General features: G+C 36.1%; 1 protein-coding gene and 1 pseudogene across 4 annotated transcripts in view; both read left to right on the top strand.

Moving 5' to 3' along the window:
• Nucleotides 1–15,722, top strand: LOC105482743 (thioredoxin, mitochondrial pseudogene; annotated as a pseudogene).
• The window catches only part of LOC105482741 (protein kinase cAMP-activated catalytic subunit beta), a 165,083-nt gene that overhangs the window by 298 nt on the left and 145,428 nt on the right, over nucleotides 1–19,357 (top strand). The window lies entirely within an intron of this gene.

Raw genomic sequence — 19,357 nt, 5'->3', positions numbered from 1 at the left:
GAAGGCCGGGTCTGGGTATCCGCTGGGCGGGCCGGCGCGGGGCACCGAGGCCCCTCCGGGTCGCAGCTCCTGAGGCCGCGGGCACGGGCCAGGCCTAGTAGCGGCCGCCGGGAGTCGTTCTGGGGGGCCGGGGGACCAGCTGCCTTCCTCCTCCATTCCGACCCCCCAGCTCCGTGTTGAGGGCTGAGTGCGAAGGGCCGGATGTGGGGATCCTGGGAAGAGCGTTCCCTGGGATTCCCTTTTTCACTCTAGCGAGGAGGACTTGCACACATTCTGGAACACTTCCCCAAATATGGTCCGAGGAAAGAAGTCCCCAGTGCCATCCCACCCCTGCTTTCCCCTCTCGCCGACTCTTTGGGAGCTACAGGTAGTGGTGCTGTGGGTAAGGTTGGCTCTTCTCCCTCCATCACTTGGGTCCAACCCAACCTTATCACAAGGCGGGGGCTGCTAGTCTGGCTCTACGCAAGTGAGGCTAATCCTGAGTGAACAACTCTGCCTTAGAGATCCTTCATCTTTTCAGATTAGGAATGGAAAACATAATGAGACCAAACAGCAACTTTATCCATTAGAGAAAAAAGCCAGGCAGGTTTGCCTTTTCTCTAGACATTGTAGGATCTGCTACAATGCCTGTAAAACTTAAAGGTCATTCGGAGTGGAAGTGCTTCCAGAACACGGTTAATTTCTTCTGAGAGCTGAAGGTGCGGGTACTCCACACTTTACATCAAAAAGTAAAATATCATGAAAATGGAATTTCTGTATGGCTGTGAGGTGTGTGTGTGTGTCTGTGTGTTTGTGTATGCATGTATACACATGCATATATATGTGTGTATATATGTGTCAGTCAGAATGGTCGTGAAATAAAACTTGGGTTTGCCTTTGTAAAGTTTATATATTTTTATAATTCAGAATGGCCGAATAACAGATGATATTTGTTACATCACCAGTAGTGAATGACATGTTAGCACTTAAAGTGGGCCTGATAATTTTAGTTTGTGTAAATATTACTTGTAATGTTTTCATGGTTGTAACATAAGAATTAGGCTAATTTTATAATTTAGCATGAAGGAAATAGCTTTTTTTTCTGTATTAGTAAAGTAGAATTCACTTAGAAGGATTTAGTCATTCATTTGGTTTAACATAAATAGATCAGATTATATGGTTTATGTTTCATCAGTAAGGTTTTGGTATCAATTTTTGGGAGCTCCAGAAAAGTTTGATGAGCTATTATATAAACTATTTAAGAACACACAGTATGTCATACAGAGATCTAAAGAAACCATTGTAGAGGTAGAATGTATGTTATTTTATTTATTTATTTTTGAGATGGAGTTTCGTTCTTGTTGCCCAGGCTGGAGTGCAATAGTGCAATCTTGGCTCACTGCAACCTCCACTTCCTGGGTTCAAGTGATTCTCCTGCCTCAGCCTCCCGAGTAGCTGGGATTACAGGCGTCCACCACCACACCCGGCTAATTTTTGTATTTTTAGTAGAGACGGAGTTTCACCATGTTGGCCAGGCTGGTCTCGAACTCCTGACCTCAGGTAATCCACCCACCTCGGCCTCCCAAAGTGCTGGGATTACAGGCGTGAGCCAACGTGCCCGGCCTTTGTTATCTTTTTAAAATTGCGGAAATATAGTAACTAACTGTACAGGAAGTATAAAAAATGTAAAAAGCGTAAAGAATTATTTGTACCTTATATGTTGTCATTTTTCGTGTTAATTTAAAACTGTATTAACTTAAAACGTGCTAATTGTGTTACAAAAGAGTGTTTGGAGAAGGATCCTATTAGTAGTTTTCATTAGCAAGTGCTGACCTCTATAATGTTTATATTTTGGATAATGATAGTAGACTCTCCTGTGACCTGTATATTTTTTATTAAGTTATCAAAACAATTCTCCCTTAGACAGTATTAATTTGCAACTCATAGCTGTGAAATAACCTCAGAATATTTACTGAAAACAGAATGGAAACTTCAAATGTTTATCTGAACATATTTAAGTTATTTCCATGAATAAATTCTTTCCTATGTTTTAAGTGTTAATGACAGTCTAGTACTTAAGTATATTAGTCAGCTTTTTGTGTAACTTTGTTTATGGAAACAAGGTCATTATAATAGTTTAAAAAGCTGTTGTGAAGTGACCAAAAAAAAAATAGCATGTTATGTGTCATAGGGAAAATTATTTGAAATGTCATGTGTTGATTAATGTTTGTAATTTCATTTGGAGCAATGTTATCAGGTATATGTTGCTGTTCTGTAGTAAACAAAGAAATTGTATTTTAAACTTAATGAAAGAACTCTTATCATTACATACCTAACGGTTCTGTGTATTTTTTTAAAGAATTATTCTTGAAAATTTGTTTTTCAAAACTTTTAGAAATATATGATGTTACAGATCAGCCTGTACAATCATTCCTTTTCAAAGATCCTGATCTCTGAAGAAGCTGGAGTTGAGATCATACTGTTAGTAATAACCGAGTAAGGAATAGAGTCTGATGCCTGCACTCCATTCAGCATCACTGAATAATCAATTAATACATTTATTTTCAAAATATTCACCAAATGTTTTAGTTTCAATTAGAGACTATAAGTAAAAGCTAAAACATGTTACTGTCTAATGGGTAACTCATATATATAAGAGTTACCTGAAAGGCAAAAATACAAGTGCTAACATTATGGAAAGTGGAATTAGAACTCTGAAAATTGCTGTATGAAAATGTTTGATTTGAAAAGTTGATTAAAAATATCAAGTCAGTTAAGATTTCAGGTTCAGTTAGCACCAAGCTTCAGAAAGGCAGGTGATTCCAGAGCTTAGTTCTAAAAATATTCCAGAAGAATGAAGTTGAAGTTAGGCATAAAGATAATTTAGAAGGGTCTTGGTTAACTTTGACTATCTGGTGCCTGTATTATACTCTACTGAAACTGGTCCCTCTATTAGAATTAACATTTTCTGGGGTAAGACCTAAAGGCTAAGTGAGATTCCATCTTCATCTCCACAGGTTTTGGAGATAACATTAACTTAGGTACCTGTTGTTCTGCTGTAGTGAATTAGGAAATTGTATTGATGTATCTCAAAACTTAATGAAAGAATAACTGGCGCTATTATATACATAATAGTATATGATAGTGTGTGTTTTTAAAATTACTCTTGAAGATATATCCCTTTTAAAATTTGGATATAGTTATTTAAACATCAGCTAATACAGAGAAACATAAATTTTAGAAATATGATAAAATTCTCAGAGAAGGTTTAAACTCTTGTCAGTTAAGTTTGTTTTACTTATCCAGTCTTTTACCTTTTACACCAGCCCCAGTCACCAACACACCAAAAAAGCACACTACTTCTTTTAACCTGGGAGGGGTTTTTATTTATTTCATTAAAAAAAAATACTATACCTCCAGGTTGCCTATTGGGCTTTGTGTTATACATTCATTGCAAAAATGTTGAGGCCCATGAGTGAAAAGTGTTGATAGAGATTTGAATGTGGATTCTTTCATGACTGCAAGTCATTAAGTTACCATATGACCTAGTGTTCACATATGATCTTTGAATGTTTTCCAGAGTATCTCTCTGTCCTATGGATTTGAAAGTCAATAGGAATTAATCATAGAAAGCCACCAGTAGACTAGGTTCAACAAAAATTTTTTGAGGACTAATATGTGCCGGGTTATCTAATGCTTTCCATGTATAAACTTTTACTTAATCTTTTTAACTATAAAGTACTTGAGTTATTCCTTCATTTATGGATGAAGAAACAAAGGCTCCGAGAGCCTAAGTGACTTGCTTAAGGTTGCATAGCTAGTAAGTCAAGAAGCAACATTTAAATTGAGGCAACTGTAAGCCCAGAACCTGAAATTCTAACCACTTTGCTGAACAGCCTCTCTATCCAGTAGAATAGCCAATGCTAAGACACACAGAATAGCTTAGACAATTATAGCATGTTTCACTTTTCAAACATGACTTTTATTTGGTATGTTAAAATCTTAAGTGAAAAAGATTATTTTTTTCTTGTACCATTCTCTGGATTCAGTTTTATCATCATCTTTTCAGATTCAATATAGTAGAATTTCAAATTAAACCACATAAAACTAATTTTATTTACTTAAAGGCTTCATTACCGCAGTACTTATATTTATTTATTTTCCCATTTGTAAATGTATACTTTTCCCTTCTTGCCAAATAGTCAATCAAAAAATTATTATTTGAACTTGTATTATCATTTTAAAAGTATTGGCAAATTCTCATTTCAGAGTAGCACTGTCCAGTCAAACATTCTGTGATAATGGAAGTGATCTCCACCTATGCTGTCCACCATAGTAGCTACTAGCCACATGTCTATTGAGCACTGGAAATGTGAATAGTACCACTGAGAAACTGAATCTTTAACTTACATGTGGCTAATTAGTGTTTGGTAAATTGGACAGCACAGGTTTAGAACATAGCTGTTTTTGCATTTAATAAAAATGCCAACCCATCTTTCTGTCATCTTGGTTATTTGTGGATCCTTACAAGTGTGTGTAGATTAATGGAATGCTGAATTTATTTTTTCTCATTTAAGAATTAACTTATTTCCTCAGCATTTCCTCAGAATAAGTATTTATAAACTTAGTGAACAAATTATTATAGTTCAATAATTTGTGTGTAATTTATTAACTACAAAGTTAAATTCTTTTTGGGGCTGTATTAGAATTAAAATTTTGTGATTTTTAATACTCAATATCAGTGAATATTCTTTTATTGAAAAATTTTTGTAGATTTAAATGTTGATAAGCAATGTAGTGATTTCTTATATCTTACTTAGGTCTTTGCACCTTTCAATTATCAAAGGAAAATCAGTAGCAGATATTTGTTCCAATTCAGTAGAATGCAGAGGTACCTGGGAAATCTTTCTTGGGTGTAAGATGAAAAAAGTCAAAACAATCAGTTATGCAGTTTTGATGATAAATACATATGATCTCATCCAGTTCCATGATTTTGTGAATCTGTTTGTGCGGATTGTCTACTGTATCAAATTATCTCATGTTCAGGAACCATTTTTCCTATTCTCCTCCTCAGTGTCCTTCACTTAGACTGTAGACAGATTGTTGCTTTTTCATTGCCAGCAGTAGGATAATTAGAGGCATGAAAGCCAGCTTAGAAAAGTAAGCCATGGCTGAGTGACAGAAGCAGCACGTGAGAAGGTGCTAGGTAAGCCAGGATAGCTATTAAGATCCTGTCAGATAATTAGTAGTTGACCATAATTCATTTTGACATTCCATTAAATTAATTTTTAAAAATTAGTACAACTTACGAAGTTATATATCTTGGTGATAAATGTTTGTATACATGGGTGATCAAATTTCCTCAGATTAATAAATCCTAAATTTTTAGTGAAAAACATTGTGTTAAATAGAAAAGTGTGAAATTTATAAAAGGTAAATGTACTTAGGTCAGTATCTCATTATTTTGAGTATTTAATCTTACTTTTAAATGTATTCCTTCAAGAATGTCCTATATAGTTCTTTGTTCATTGCTTCATTCATTCCTTTATTCAGTACACATAATCAAGCTCCTAAAATGTGACAGACTCTACACAAGACTATGGGAATGAAGATTGAATAGGCCGCAGTACCTGCTTAGGGTGCCTATATTCCAAAGGGGGAAAGATAGACATGTCAACAAATACATGAAACCTGTCACAAATCCTTTCATTAAAGTTCAGCTGGGAACCGAGGGAAAGAAAGGTCATTTCCACTGGGATGGGGAGGAAGAGGTTCAAAAAGGACTTCAAAGAGGAGTTGAGCCCTGAGTTGAGCATTGAAAATGATAAATGTTCATCACATGGATTATAGGAGGAAGGGTGTTGTGAGTAGACAGAGCATTGATAAGTGAAGATGCAGAGAAGTAAAGCCATGTAACGTATTCAGGAGAAGGAAGTAAGTTGCCCATTATGATTAAATGATGGAATGTGGGGTCGGTGACAGGAAAAGGGGACATTGTATAATGATAGATGAAACTGAAGAAATGGACAGAGGACCACATAATGGAGAGAGTTTGAATTTTATCTTTCAGACAACAGGGAGCTGTTGTGCACTTGGAAATAAGAGAGAAACATGATACAATTTGGGTTTAAAAGAGGTTACTTTGGTGGTGATGTGAAGATAAATCATTATGGAGCAAGTGGAATAGAGGCAAGATCAGTTATAAGACTCCTATGATAATTTGGGTGAGGGCTATTGAGGGTCTGAACCAAGGTGGTAAAGGTAGGGATGGAGAAAAGGATCTGAAATGGGAGAAATCTGAAAAATTGAGCAGAATGTATTTTACTGATTGCATGTGGGAAATGAGGAAAAGGAGAATTGGGGATGAAACGTTACATTTTTAGCTTCAGTGTCGTGGTAGATGGGTTGTAACGCCGGTAATAGAGTCAGGAAATGAATACAGAGGGCAGGAGTACGTTGGGGGTTGGGGTTGGGACATACTGAATTTGGGATACCCATGTCATTTCTGATAAATGATAGCTGATTGGTTATTCTATGTGTGAATTGTCTTTTATCTCCCAGCCATGGGGGAAAATGACCTTGGATGGTCAAGGGACATTTTCCACATTTTATCCTCATTTTACTCTTTTCAAAGACAACTGTTTAGAAACTATAGAAACTGGCCGGGCGCGGTGGCTCAAGCCTGTAATCCCAGCACTTTGGGAGGCCGAGATGGGCGGATCACGAGGTCAGGAGATCGAGAGACGATCCCGGCTAACACGGTGAAACCCCGTCTCTACTAAAAAATACAAAAAAATAGCCGGGCGAGGTGGCGGGCGCCTGTAGTCCCAGCTACTCGGGAGGCTGAGGCAGGAGAATGGCGTAAACCCGGGAGGCGGAGCTTGCAGTGAGCTGAGATCCGGCCACTGCACTCCAGCCTGGGTGACAGAGCAAGACTCCGTCTCAAAAAAAAAAAAAAAAAAAAGAAACTATAGAAACTATAACATCTGGCATAACTTACATAAATTAAGAATTTTATATACTAAAAGTTTAACCTTTTTGTTTTAAAAAGAGGAAAGCCAAAGTACTGATGAGAACAGTGTAACTTTTAAAGAAACAAAGTAATTTAAAATCATAAAATATTACTTTTATAATTTAAGTGTGCGTCCTCTAAGCTATTCAGTTTTGTAGTTATACAGGGTAGTGGAAAGAACATGTAAAATATAGCACCAACATCTATTATGTACTAAGTAAATGTCGGTTTTATTCCCGTAGAGTCCTTTAACATAGATGTTTAAAAGTTCAGATGTAATTGAATAGTAAAATCATAAACTTGAGAGTAAGAAAAATCTAATTTTTTTACCTAATACATTCTAATATCTCACTTTGGACATATGTTTTAATATCTCCAAGTTATGGTATAAAATTGAGAGGGATGGCCTAATGACACTGTGATCTCTTCTTCCAGCTTTATAATCCAATGCTTCTATTATATTTATTTAAAGGAAAAAATATACACTTAGGAAGCAACAAGATTAGGCAATAAATCATAAAAAGTGCTCACAAAATGTGTAGGCAGAGAAGTGGCAAATGATCCTCAATTGAGCAAATAAATATATGGTAATGTATTTGCGAAAACTTTTGATTTACATTTAAGGAATGATAGTAATGGACAGGAGTGCCCTTGACAGGCAGGGAGGGCTGGGCTGTGTATCCCTCTGCTCGCACTGCAGGGAAATGTCTCAGTGACTTTTCCTGAGGAGGTTCCTGGTCTCAGTCGTCTCCAGGAAGCCCTCTCAGGATCGGTGGCCACCTCTCACTTACGGAGTCCTGCAGACCCCACAATGCAGTCCTGGTGGCCTGGCTGTAACACCCAACTCAGATCGGATAATATACACCACCAGGATCTCCTCGATGACCATTAATATCCAGGATGGACGTGACTTTCAAGACCAGCTGGTCAACAGTGAGACGCCCATGGTTGTGGATTTCCACACACAGTGGTGTGGACACTGCAAGATACTGGGGCCAAGGTTAGAGAAGATGGTGGCCAAGCAGCATAGGAAAGTACTTATGGCCAAGGTGGATATTGATGACCACACAGACCTCACCACTGAGTATGAGGTGTTGGCGGTGCCCACTGTGCTGGCCATGAAGAATGGGGATGTGGTGGACAAGTTTGTGGGCATCAAAGATGAGGATCAGCTGGAGGCCTGCCTGAAGAAGCTGATGGGCTGACAAGCAAGGACTGGTTCCCTTGTCCCGTGTAACACCAATAGAACTCTTCCTGCCACCTCTCTCCTGTCTGGCCTCTGGGGTCCATGCTTAGAGCCCAGGCTCCAGCAGTGAGTGCTTCCGAGCTGGTGGACTGCCCAAGATGGTGGCAGACAGCATCAGAGGATGGTGCTGCTGCTGATCCAGGGACTGCCTTCTTCCCTCCCACATGCCTTTCGTCCCCTCCCACTAGGGCCTATGGCAGTTCTCTCAGGATGCATAGAGAGAGCCCAGGCCAGCCCACAGCATTCCTGTTCAGGCAGCCACACCTTTGTCCTCATCTCTGGTCCCTTCCGATCTGAAGCCTCGTGCCTGGCTCATCTGCCACCTGCATTTCTCTTTCCTGCTGCTGTTTTGTAAAAAGAAAAAGAAAAAAGAAGCCCAAACTAGTGAGAATAATACATAATTCTCTCATTTTTTTGTAGGTCTGTAATAAAGAACTTAGTCATCCCTTCCACCTCCTACTGTGAAGAGCAGACCCTGGGTCCCACACTGAAATCCTGTGTAGTCGCCCATCCCCATTTCCCAGGGAACCCCCTCCCAGCTAGCCTCCCAGGCAGGGGGCCAGAAAATGAGCGATGGACTGGGGAACCCTGTAGAGCCTTGATTCTGGAAGGCTCGAGGCACCTCCTTCGCTCCTTAGCTGGCCTGTTGGTCCTCTGAGCAGGGGGCTTAACTGTGAACAAATCAGACCAATAAAGCAAGGGTCTGCACATAAAAAGACAAATTTATGAATCACTGTACTATCTTTGAAGATATTTTCATGTCCTACTACAAGTAAAGGAACCATCAAAATGTTCACCATCAGGGCAGAGTCTTGGAAATAAAACATGAAACATTCTACTCTTATGTGAAATCATTAGCGTACTATGTATAGATGTGGTGTTCTGTGTATAGCAGAACCAGAGAAACTTTAGATCAGGGGCAGCTAACAGGAGTAAGAGCATGGAAAGTCTATTGTGTGTGAATAAACTATATATATATATTTCATTTAATCTAGAAAAATTAAGGTTACATGATTAAAGTGTGTAAAATCAAGTAGCATAGACAGAAAATCTGGGATTGCTCACCAAAACTTGAAACCCTAGAACCCGTGGACTATTCTTCCAAACTTATAAAAGCTAGTTGTAGAACAAGTAAAATGAATTGTCGTAAAACCTTGATATAAACTGGGCTTAGACAATAAATGTATTTAACTGATTAGTCATTTATGTTTAAAGGTGAAACATATGTGTTTACAAATTTAGGTAGTATTTTTAGCAATTTCAAAAGCAAGAAAATTTTAATGCTTTTTTACTCTTTAAAACATTTTTAAATTTTTATTTATTTTGAAACAGAGTTTTACTGTGTTGCCCAGGCTGGACTCAAACTCCTGGGCTCAGGCAGTCCTCCTGCGTAGCTGGGACTGCAGGTGTGTACCACCGAGGCTTGTTTTTTTACTCTCTATAGGTTTTATAATCTCTCCAGCCCCCGGCACTTTCCAAAAGAATCATCAGTATTTATAACATAAGTCTCTTTCTTGCTAATACTAAGGTTTACTACTATTATGCAGATAAATTTTTTCCCCTGATATGGTGGTATAACTTAAAATGCTTTTAGTGGATTTCTTTATTTTAATCTGCTATAATTAATGTATTCATTTAGTTTATTTTTATTCCCTAACCAGTGAAATAGGGAGTAAAGAGTTGTCTTCATGTAGCTCATAGTCTAGTAAAAGATTTAGACAAGTAAAAGCACAATTATGAGAATGTTGTAGGAAGTGGATTATAGGACGTGTTTTTTGTAATGTGAATTAGATTCAGTAATGCTATGTATCTATGCAGAAAATTTTCCGAATCAAATTTGATATTCTTATAAGAGAGAAATGCACCAGTTAAATTGATACACTAGCATAATTGAAATTAGTTCTGCCTTAGAAAATCCAATGTAGATGCCATATTTTTTTATCTGGCCTGGTGTAACAAGGTATAAAGTCCCAGGCTCTCTGACCACAGTTTAATGTTATATTCACTGTTGTCTTCTATTCATAGGTTAATTTTTCAGGGACATCTTAAACTTGTTTTGTTGTAAGACAGCTGTGCAATCCAAACCATTAGGTCTGTGACAAGCCTGTTTTCTCAATCTGGACTTGTCCTTAGAAAATTAAAGAGACTGTACTTGTGATCTTATTAGTTTAGAGTCCTGTTTAGTAAAATGAATATTCCATTTCTATACTGTATTCTTCTTAAGTAGATGACCATATAGCATCAGCAGGCCATTGTTGTATGTGAGCCACAAACTTCAGAGAGCATGTTGGTATAGGTATTAATTACTTCTTTTACAGGGGCTAGCTGTACTGGTAACTTAGCTCTTTCAATCTTAGCTCAACTCCCTCTGAGTAGGAGCCATGACAGGTTAAACTGTGGAAGAATATGAGCCTCACTTTAGGCTGTAGTCTTGAGGTCATGAATAAGCCATAGTTCAATTCATAGAATGGCAGGCAAAACATTCCCTTGTTTGTCTTTCATTCATTCTTAATCAGTACTTACTGAGCACCTACTTCAAACCAGGCATTATACTAGTCTGTAGACGCAAATAAAAATAAGACTTGGTTCCTGTCCTTAAACTGGTAGGCAGATACAGATATTTATAGTAAGGCATACAGTGATACATAGGTACCTGAGATTAATACTAGTGTGAAAATGCAGCATAGGAATTTATATAGGAGTGGTATACAATTTCTGAGATCATCTTGGGAAATAGACTGAAACTAACTGAAATGGGAACTTGCTTTGAGTCCATTTTGGAGATATTTACATCTGTAATTGTAGCACTTGTACTACATTGCTTTTTCAACTCCTATCCCCACTACAGTGTGATCTGGCAAAGCAGTGTCTATGTCGTTTAGTTTTTTAATCTCTGGAATGTGGTACAGTTCTTGGCTCATGTCATGGTGGGAGCTAAAATCATAGATAGTTAAGTGGATCAAAAATTCAAACCTCTTGTAGAAGCGTACATCCTCCTCCCTTTCCTTCATTGGCAGGAACTGTGTCAGTAATGTATTGACTGTTTGGGGATAATAGTTGATTAATGTGATAAGAGGGTACCTCTTTCCCTGCCTTTTTTTATTATGTAGTAGCTTCTTTGACATTTATATATCAAAATTATATCACAGTTGGTATGGGGAGATTGGTCTCAGGCAGGTAGGAAGAAGACACTGGACTAGGGAAAACTAGAGTATTATGCTCCCAACCTTTTGAAAAATTTGTTATTCAAGGCATATATCATTCAACTGTGCCAATGTGTTTCTCATCCTTGTTGCTGTCATTTACCAGTCTCTTGCTTACTTCTTATTCATCAAATACTTTGGCATCTGGCTCACAATGTTCCTCTACACTCTCAGCTCTGCATTCATTCTGGATGGTTTTGAATTCTATGTTAACGACTCATTTAACATCACTGCACCTCTGTTCTTTGACCATGTTATCTCCTATTCCCTTTTTGTTCATTTCAGATGTCTAGTTTCGCCAAGGACCATGTCATATTCATTAACTGCTCAAGAATCACCAATGTAGGTGTGTGATTCTTTGATCACAATTTCCTCTCCTTTGTGCTTGCTTTTTAAATATTCCCATTATGATCATTCTTCATCAGAACTTCTCATCCATTTATCCATCAGTCCTCTCATTTTCATTTTTTCTTCTTAACCATTTTAGATTACTTGGTCCCAAAATTCCTTTGCACATCTGCCTCTTTATCAAATCTCTCTAACAAAAAAGTAACTCATGATAAACTCAGCTATGTGCTTTCTCAGTGCTTTCAGCCAAGAGCCAAGCACTGCTAGAGAAAGCCACACAGAAGAACACTAGAAATTTACTATCATCAACCTCAAATGGGCTGTCAACATGACTTGACAGTTTTATCACATTTCTCTTATCAACTCTGTCTCTCATTCTTCACAAGTTCTATTTCATTTCTCTCTTTATACCTCTGACTTCTCCATTATCTGTTTCTAAGTCATGTTATTACATCATATTTTACCAGGAAAAGAAAAGCTATCAGACAGGAACCCCTTTAACTTCTTCCTGTTATTCACACCTACTGTATTTTAACTTGACCGTCTTGTTCTATTATAATAGAGGAGTTGTCTGTTATATTTATCTATTGTTACATCACACAGGACTCCTAAATTTAGCAACTTAAAGAGTGATAACATTTATTTTACTTCTGAAAGTAAGTAATTTGGGCGGAGCTCAGCTATGCGCTCTATATGACATCAGCTATCTTAGCTCAAAAGCTGGGGACTAGAAACACATAAAGCCTTGCTCATTTACATATTTCCCTGTTGATGCTGGCTGTACAGGTAATTTGTACCTTACTTAGGACTGTCAGCTGGAGCACCTACACATGACCTCTACATGTGGCTTGGGCCTTCATATCATGTGGCTAAGTTCCAAGAAGGAGGGAGAGAGCCAGGTATAAGCTGTATCACCTTTTATGACCTAGCCTCCAAAGTCAAGCAGTGTCACTTCAGCTGTATTCTGTTCATTAAGTGAGTCACTTTAATGAGTCTGTATCAAGGGAAGTTGAATTAGATTCCGCCCTTTGATGGAAGGAGTTAGAAAAATGTTGGTACATGTTGTAGATATCACATTGTACATCTTTCTCTGCAAGGCCAATCCCTCCACTATTACTTTGGATCCCAATCCATCCTGCTTTCCCAGGAGTCTTTGTATTCTTATCTTTTACATGTATAATAATATGTCTTCTCATTTATTTAAAAAATGTGTACTCCTTTTCCCTTTCAGTTTTCTCTTTGACCCTACTTTCTCTTTCCCTTTCTCATCGCTCACCTACTAAAGTGAACTGGCCTGTGATTTACAGTATGTGTGGTCAAATCAGTTGACTTTGGTGCCCAGGCAGGTAATTTTAATGTGTCTTGGGTAAAACCTGAGACGAGAAGAAAGAAAAAGGAGAAAATGTTCTTTTTCTGTTCTTACTATGTTATAGTTACTTACAGTCAAGATACAGAGAACTTAAATTTAATGTAGTTCAGCTTTTAGAATACAACATGTTTGAATGTTGTGGTCTGCATATTAATATTTAAGTATTAACATGAAGTTATATGAAGTATGTAACAACATAAAAAATGTCAAACTGGGTTACATGCACAACCCGGTTTAATATATAAGAACCTATTCTTTAAATACCTTTAGAATCTTTGACCCAAAGTTCTTTATAATTAGATTTAACTTTCTTGTTTTTTGGTTTTTGTTGTTGTTATTGTTTTGAGACAGGGTCTCGCTCTGTTGCCCAGGCTGGAGTGCAGTGGTGCGATCATGACTCCCTGCAACTTCTGCCTCCTGGACTCAGGCGATCCTCCCAACTTAGCCTCCTGAGTAGCTGGGACTACAGGTGTGTGCCGCCCTGCCTGGCTAATTTTCGTATTTTTGGTAGAGACGGGTTTTTGCCATGTTGCCCGGGCTGGTCTTGAACTCCTGGGTTCAAGCAATCCACCCACCTCAGCCTTCCAAAGTTCTGGGATTACAGGTATAAGCCACCATAACCTTCTTGTTCTGTTACTCACACAAGTTTAGCATGAGAAATAAACATGTTAGTGACTTATCTTTAATCTTTATTGTACTCAAAGGCATCAGTGACCCAAAAATCTTCAAATGTTTTTTCCCAGTGATTTCTGTGACAATAACAGTGAGAGCCATAGTGGAGGTAGAGTTGGCAGAAGGAAACTTTTTTGGTTTTGGTTATGATTGTTTTTTGTTGTAATTTACTTTATAATATTCTATATAGTAGAATTGAGAAACTATGTTACAGTAGTACTATTTTCAAGAAAAAATTTAATTGAAGTATACCATACATTTCAAAAGTATTCAAATCCTAATTTATAGGCCAATGAATTTGATAAAGTGAACACTCATGTGAATTTTCACCCATACCAAGAAATAGAATATTATTGAAACCCCAGAAGCTTCCCTCCTCCCTGTACCCAATCATTACTAGATTTAAAATGTGGAATACTACATCATGTTTTCCTTTGTGACTGCCTTCTTTCACTTATGTATTTGTGACACTTATCCATGTTTTTGTCATAGCAGTGATTTATTAATTTTCACAATATATATCATTGTATAAGTATAGCAAAACATATTTTTTCTATGGTTGATGTAAATTTGGGTTGTTTCCAGTTTGGAGCTCTTATGAATAATGCTTTGAACACACTTGTACATGACTTTTGGTAAATATATGTATGTTTTGGTGAATATGTATTTGATGAATATGTGTTATGGATACACTCATATACATACATGCATATATACATGCATGTGTGTCTTTGTGTGTGCGTGAGAGAGAATGCTGTTGAATTAATTGCTGGATTTCTGGGTCACAGATCATGTGGTTCTGGTAAATACCACCAAATAAATTTTCAGATTGGTTGAACCTGTTTCTAACCAGCAGTGCTTAGGGTTTTAGTCACTCCACATCCTTCCCAAACTTGATGTTTTTCATATTTCTAATTATACCTATTCTGGTAAACATTTCCTGGTAATAATTTGTACATCCCTTATGACTGATAGCGTTGATTACTTTTTCATGTTGGTATTGGTCATTTGGATATCCTCTTTTTATAAAACATTTTTTTTCAGGTATTTCCCCATCCCTTTTTTGCAGCATTCTGTTGTCTTTTTCAAAAAAATTGATTTGTAGAGTTATTTAACATGGGTACAGGATTTTCCCCCCCAGACATATGTACTTCAAATATCTTCTTCTGTTTCATAGCTTGCCTTTTCACTTTCTTAACAATGTCTCCTTCATACTGTTTAATAATTTTCAAACTTACAAATAATTTACAAATCATTTCCTGTATGATTTGTGTTTTGTTTGGCCTTCTTTGGTCTTTAAGAAGTTCTCACTACCCTAGGGTCATAGATATTTTCCTAGGTTTGGTTTAGAAGCTTTCTTTTACCTTTCATATTTAGAAATACAGTCTATCTTGAATCAAGTGTATGCATCTCTCTCTCTGTTTCTCCCTGTCTCTCTGTCCTCTCTCTCTCTATGTGTGCGCTTGTGTGTGTGTGTGGTGAGGTAGGAGTCATTTTTTAATATCAGTATTTATTTGACACATCACCATTTAAAAGGAAAAAGAAATCGTCCCTTCCCCAAAGCACTGTAATGACATCTTTGTTATCAAAGGCTGAATATATTTGATTTACTTCTTTTCTGTTCCATTGGTTTTGTCTATTTTAGTGTCAGTACAAAACTGCATAAATTCATATAACTTTATAATAGAAGTTATCATAATCAGTAGTATAAATGCTAAAACTTCATCCTTCACAATAATTTTGAATATTCTTTCTTTTTAATTTTCCTTTAAAAATTTTAAATCAGCTTGTCAGTTTTCACATACATAATTATATACATGAATCTTTTAGGAATCTTAATTGCGATTGCATTGAATATATAGTAGTTTGAGAAGAATTTTCATCTTTATGATATTGAATTTTTAAGTCCATGAAAAGTATTTCTCCATTTATTTAGATCTACTTTAACTTCTTTTAGTATCTTTGTAATATTCTGTATCTTCTTTCAGTAGTGCTTTGTAATATGCTGTTTAAGTTTTAAATGTAATTTAAAAATTACATTTATTCTTAGTTTTACATGCTTTTTAATGTTACTATAAAGGATATCAGTGTCAAAGTTTTATCTTCTAATTTTTCATTATGAGTATATAAGCATAGGGTTAGCAATTCTATGCTGACCTATCTAATGATCTTGCTAATTTTATTAACTGTAAGTTATTTATAGATACATTTAGATTTTATATATACACAAATCACGTTTTTGCTTAATTTTGACAGTGTAAACTTTTTCCTTTTAGTCCTTATACTTTTTTTCTTGCCTTATTGCACTGATTAGGACTTGCAATACAATAGTACATAGAAATCATGATAACAGCCACCCTTGTCATATTCCTGGTGTCACTGAAAAGCTTTTAATATTTTGGAACCAGGCAGAAAAATTTTAAGATAACCTGTTATCTTAAGTTTAAGGACGGTTTCTTCTATTGCTGGTTTGCTAATTATTTTTCCTTTGAGAATGGGTATTTAATTTTATGAGATGTTATTTCTGCATCTATGAGTTTTGAATGTTAAATTAATATTGCATACCTGGAATAAACCCAGTCTGGTTGCAATATATTATCCAATTCATATCCTTTTTTAATGTAATAGTGAATTTGGTTTGCTAAAATGTCTCCGAATGTTTTCTTTTATCATTATTCCATTGCTTTTTCTTTGACTAATGGTTACATTGATTAGTTTTCAAATATTTGGGGATTTTTGGGCTTAGTTTCACTGTGTTCAGAGAACATGTTTGGAATGATTTCAGTTCTTTGAAATTTGTTGATACTTGCTTTATGGGTCACCATATAGCCATATACAGTAGTCATTTGTAAATGTTCCAATGACTTTTGAAGAGACTGTCTATTCTGCTTTTGTTGCCTACATGTACTCTCTCTCTCTCTCTCTCTCTCTCTCTCTCACACACACACACACACACACACACACACACACAAAGACAAGTTTAATTCACACTGAATTCAAGGTATTCTGTTTCATGTTATATTTCTTTAGAGAGGACTTATTTTACTTCTGATGTGATTCAGTATTATTTTTACTAATTACAGTCATGTGGTACATAACATTCAGTCAAAAACATACTAAATATACAATCATGGTTCTAAAAATTATACTACTTTATTTTAATGTACTTTTTATATGTTTAGATATACAAATACTATTGTATTACAACTGCCTACAGAATTCAGTACAGTAACATGCTGTATAGGGTTGTAGCCTAGGAGCAATAGGCTATCCATATAGCTTAGATATGTAGTAAGCTATACCATCTAGGTTTGTGTAAGTACACTCTTTGATGTTCGTACAATGACGAGATTGCCTAATGACACATTTCTCAGAATGTATCCCTGGCCTTAAGTGACACATGACTGTTTTTAACACTCCATCATGCATTGTTATTATTGTTCTGGGCCCTCAATATTTATATTTATCCCATCTTTTTTTTTTTCTTTTGCACTTATTCCTTCATGCATTCTCTGGTCTAAGTTACTTGTGCCATAAGTAAGTCTTATGTAAAGGTGTCCTAGTGATGAATTATGTCAGTTTTTATTTATCTGGATTTGTGTATTTTTTACCTTTTTTTAAGGATATGTTTTATAAGTATAGATAATTTTAAGTTGAGAATTACCTTCTTTGAACACTTTGAAGATGTTTCATCATGTTTTGTTTTCCATTGTTTTGTTGAGAAATCAGCTGTTAGTCTCAGTGTTGCTTTTCAAAGGTAGTATATCTTTTTTTTTCTTTGGTTGCTTTGAGATTTTCCTTTTGCCTTTGGTTTTCAGCAGTTTCACAATATGCCTGGGTGATTTTATTTTCCCTACTTTGTGTTTGCAACTTTTTAGAATCATGGCTCAAAATGTTTCATTTATTTAAGACCGTTTTCAATAAGCATATCTTAATATATTGCCTCTATCACATCTTTTCTTTCCTCTTGTTCTGGGATACCAATTACATGTATATGTAAAATTTCTGATATATAATTTCAATTATTATATTTTTAATCTCTAGACTTTCCAGTTGATTTTTCAGTTTCTACTTATAAAATTGTCTACTCATTTATATTCTTGTACAAATTAATCATACATATATTAAAGTTCATGTCTGAATTTATGGTTTTTATTACCAATGTGTTTTTCTATAGTATGTTTGTTCTCTTATTTTTGGTTATTTGGTCTTATCTTTTGGCATGCCTGGGAATCTTTAATTGAATGTTAGCAATGTGGAGAATTCAAGGAATTTTGTATCATGTTATATTTCTTAAGAGAGGACTTATTTTGGCTTATGGTTAGAGTTGGGTCAGATTGTGTTGATCCAGTCAACAATTGAGATGACTTATTGGCTGTTCTCGGTCTTTGTGAGGCTTGGTCTATTTCCTATTTATCCTTACTCCTATCGATGGAGCCTTTCAGTGGTTTTGACTGAAAGCCTGGCAGTGTTTATCAAGACCCTACTTCATGCTAGCCCTGAACTTCAATTTTTGTTTCCTCATTGTGAGATTACTGAAATATTTGCTTAGTTTTCTAATCTCCTAAAAAGGTGTTTCTCGGTATCTGTTCTTTAGTGTCATGCCTTAGGTATCTTAAACATCTGAATGCTTCAAGAAGAAAAAGTAGTACAGAATGTTGGGATTTTTATTTCTGGTTTCTTGGCCCCTAAAGTCTCTGAATTCCATTTTTTTCCCCTTGTCAGCCAAGTGTAATGTTGAATATCTGAGCCTTAGCTTTTTGCATGTCCTTTCTACCAACTGGGAAAATGCCCTGAGGGCAAAAGCAGTATAGATCTCTCTTTAATCATTTTCAGGACCTTGGTGTTCCTCAAAACCTGCTACCTCCTTTGCTACTACTTTCAAACAACTCTTAACCCCATTCCTGCCAGTATTTATGTTATTTTTAGCAAGAGCTTTTTTTAATATGTCACTTTATTGAAGCAGAAATCCCTTGATAGTATTTTTCTCCTTTTGTAAATCTGTGTAATGAATCATAGTATAAAGTGTGCACATTTTTAAGCTTATGGATTGAAGAGGTTTTACAAATGAATTCCTCATAATCGTGACTAGATCAATATATGCAAATTAACAGCATTCTAGAAGCTTCCTTTGTCCCTCCACAGTCAATAAGCATCCTTCCCTCAAACATAACCACTATTTTCATTTATGTCACCATAGATTAGTTTCGCCTGTTTTTCAGCTTTACATAAGTAGAATAACAATTATACTGTTTTGTATCTGGGATTTTAATTACAACATTGTTTGTAAAATTTAGTCCTGTTGCTGAATGTAAGGTTCTTTACTTTTTGTTAATGTATAGTGTTCCATGGTATGAATACACAATTTATTTTTTCTTTCTACATTTGATGGTACTTGGGTTGTTTTCCAGTTTGGGACTATTATGAACAGAACTTCTGTGAACATCGTTGACCATTTTTGTGCCTTTTCATACACATCTATACTCATTTCTGTTAGGTATATACCTATAAATGGAATACTGTCATAA

Source organism: Macaca nemestrina, chromosome 1 (genome assembly GCF_043159975.1).
Source record: "Macaca nemestrina isolate mMacNem1 chromosome 1, mMacNem.hap1, whole genome shotgun sequence".
NCBI lineage: Eukaryota > Metazoa > Chordata > Mammalia > Primates > Cercopithecidae > Macaca > Macaca nemestrina.
This window is presented reverse-complemented; position numbering and strand designations above follow the sequence as displayed.